The following is a 3,866-nucleotide window of genomic DNA, read 5'->3' as shown; positions in this document are numbered from 1 at the left end:
AAGAAACGTGAATAAATAGAACTGTAAAGAAAGCAATAAATGACAAAAAGAAAGCATATAAATAACTAAAACATCAGGGTAGCACGGAAGCACTGAAAAACTATAAGGAAAAAAATAGAACATGTAAAAATCTAATAAAAGCGGCCAAACTAGAGACCGAGAAATTAATTGCCAAAAGAGTAAAACTAACCCTAAAATGTTCTTCAATTATATAAATGTTAAAAAGTATAAATCTGAAGGTGTCGGCTCTTTAAAGAGTAATGAGGGGGGAGTCGCAGAGAGCGACGAGGAGAAAGCAAAACTGTTAAATATTTTTTTCTCCAGCGTGTTCACTGAGCAAAATAAACTGTCAGATGACATGCAGAATGTAAAAATAAATTCCCCATTAAAAGTGTCCTGTCTGACCCAGGAAGAAGTACATCAGCGACTTAAAAAGATTAAAATAGACAAATCGCCAGGACCGGATAACATACACCCCTGTATCCTAAGGGAATTAAGTAATGTCATAGCCAGACCCTTATTTCTGATATTTGCGGTCTCTATACTGACAGGGAATGTTCCATAGGATTGGCGCATGGCAAATGTGGTGCCAATATTCAAAAAGGGTCCAAAAACAGAGCCTGGAAACTATAGGCCGATAAGTTTAGCATCTGTTGTGGGCAAACAGTTTGAAGGTTTTCTGAGAGATGCTATCTTAGAGCATCTCAACGGAAATAAGCAAATAACGCCATATCAGCATGGCTTCGTGAGGGATCGGTCATGCCAAACTAATTTAATCAGTTTCTATGAGGAGGTAAGTTCTAGACTTGACAGCGGTGAATCAATAAATGTCGTATATCTGGACTTCTCCAAAGCATTTGACACTGTACCACATAAAAGGTTAGTATATAAAATGAGAATGCTTGGACTGGGAGAAAACGTCTGTATGTGGGTAAGTAACTGGCTCAATGATAGAAAACAGAGGGTGGTTATTAACGGTACACACTCAGATTGTGTCACTGTCACTAGTGGAGTACCTCAGGGGTCAGTATTGGGCCCTATTCTCTTCAATATATTTATTAATGATCTTGTAGAAGGCTTGCATAGTAAAGTATCAATTTTCGCAGATGACACTAAACTGTGTAAAGTAATTTACACTGAAGAGGACAGTATACTACTACAGAGGGATCTGGATAGATTGGAGGCTTGGGCAGATAAGTGGCAGATGAGGTTTAACACTGACAAATGTAAGGTTATGCACATGGGAAGGAATAATGCAAGTCACCCGTACATACTAAATGATAAAACACTCGGTAACACTGACATGGAAAAGGATCTAGGAATTTTAATAAACAGCAAAAACCAGTGTCAGGCAGCTGCTGCCAAGGCCAATAAGATAATGGGTTGCATCAGAAAGGGCATAGATGCCCGTGATAAGAACATAGTCCTACCACTTTACAAATCGCTAGTCAGACCACACATGGAGTACTGTGTACAGTTCTGGGCTCCTGTAAACAAGGCAGACATAGCAGAGCTGGAGAGGGTCCAGAGGAGGGCAACTAAAGTAATAACTGGAATGGGGCAACTACAGTACACTGAAAGATTATCAAAATTAGGGTTATTCACTTTAGAAAAAAGACGACAGAGGGGAGATCTAATTATTATGTATAAATATATCAGGGGTCAGTACAGAGATCTATCCCATCAGCTATTTATCCCCAGGACTGTGACTGTGACGAGGGGACATCCTCTGCGTCTGGAGGAAAGAAGGTTTGTACACAAACATAGAAAAGGTTTCTTTACGGTAAGAGCAGTGAGACTTTGGAACTCTCTGCCTGAGGAGGTGGTGATGGTGAGTACAATAAAGGAATTCAAGAGGGGCCTGGATGTATTTCTGGAGCGTAATAATATTACAGGCTATGGCTACTAGAGAGGGGTCGTTGATCCAGGGAGTTATTCTGATTGCCTGATTGGAGTCAGGAAGGAATTTTTTATTCCCCTAAAGTGGGGAAAATTGGCTTCTACCTCACAGGTTTTTTTTTTTGCCTTCCTCTGGATCAACTTGCAGGATAACAGGCCTAACTGGATGGACAAATGTCTTTTTTCGGCCTTATGTACTATGTTACTATGTTACAGATGCAGCAATATTAAGTATTTTGCCCAAAATTTGTGTTTTTTTACTAACAGAATATGACAGCAGTATATAACGCTTGAATTTCACATATACAGATGCAGCAAGGCCTGTAAAATTGAGTATTTTGCCCAAAAAGGGTGTTTTTTAAAACCCAGAAAATTATAGCTGTATTTCTAGGTTAAATTAAACACTGACTAATGCTGCAAAGGCACCAGATGTAGGATATTGACAAAAATTGGTGTTTTTTTTAAACCCAGATTATTATTGCAGTATTTCAAGCTTGGATTTTAATGTCACAAAAGCACATATGCAGTGCTGGTGCACTGAGATTGCATAAAATGGCCGCCGCCCACCTAGCTAACAGACGGATAAAAGTTATTTTTCTCTGTCACTGGGCTCAGGGCAGGATAAAAAGATTGCGCATTGCACCCACACAACTAAATCTATGTAGATCGCTGAGTTCAATTGCAGTTCTGATTAAAGTTTCTTTACTATTCTCTCCCGCACAGCAGCAGCATCCTCTCCCTACACTAGTAGCAGCAGAGTGACGTGCAGGGCTACATGACTCCAGCTTATATAGAGGCTGGGTCACATGCTGCACTGGCCAATCACAGCCATGCCATTAGTAGTCATGGCTGTGATGGCTTCTAAGGGCACAGAGTTAAACGCTTGTTGATTGGCTGCTCTGCAGCCTTTTAAAAACTGCCAATAAATCGCTGAACACCGAACCCGAACTTTTACTGAAATGTTCGGGTTCGGGTCCGTGGTCCAAAAAATCCTAAAGTTCGGTACGAACCCGAACTTTACAGTTCGGGTTTGCTCAACCCTACTTATAAATGCTCCAAAGACAGGATCCTATGTGTTTTTCATTTTTCAGTTCTTCTGATAGATCAGGAAAACAATAAAATAAACTGTGATGTCAACAAGGCCAAACAGGGACACTAGTGTCCCCAGAACAGAGTGGTGAGGGTGGCAACAGCATAAAGAGTCAACACAGTGACCCAGTCACAGAGTGGTGAGGGTGGCAACAGCAAGAGGAGTCAACATAGTGACCCAGTCAATGAGTGGGAAGGTGGGGGGTAACAGCACAAGATGGTGGCAGTAGGAGAAGATGGCAGCAGAGGCAGCAGGTCTGTGGCATCAGGCAGGTGGCAACATCAGAATAGTGGCTAAATCATGTGGCCAGAAGTAACAGGCCATTTTTAACAATTTTCTAGTCTGCACACCACCTCATGCTGGATCAGGTTCTGCTCCATGTCCTGCTGCTGCTGACAGGTTTCTTCAGTAGGTGGGTAAAGAAACATGCTCATCAATGACTGGAGACTCAAGTTACTGCTGACAGAGCTGGTGCTGCTCCTGCCCCCCTCCTCCCCCTCTAGCAGTCATGGCAGTGGAGCTTGAGTACAGAGGGTCCCCCTGGTCAGATCTTCGTGGGGATGGGCAATGGCACACATAGGTAGCGACCAACTGACTAAGGAGGATGTCCTCATATTAGTTGAGTTTATCATCACTATGACATTATGCAAGCAACTCAGCATGCATCTGGCCATTTGCGTAAGGGACTCTGAGGCACTCCCTGCCTTCATCTCCAATGCTTACTGCCATGGTCTGTTGGGATCATCAGCCTTCAGCTCCACCTGTTCCTCTTCTGTCGCTTGTGCAGATAAACCACCTATTTCTGTTTACATTTCCTGGAAGTAAATGTCCTCCACCTCTTCGTCCTCCTCTTCTGCCAGTTTGAGCCCCTACAGGA

Source organism: Bufo bufo, chromosome 2 (assembly GCF_905171765.1).
Source record: "Bufo bufo chromosome 2, aBufBuf1.1, whole genome shotgun sequence".
NCBI lineage: Eukaryota > Metazoa > Chordata > Amphibia > Anura > Bufonidae > Bufo > Bufo bufo.
The sequence above is the reverse complement of the archived record's forward strand: the minus strand, read 5'-3'. Positions refer to the sequence as shown.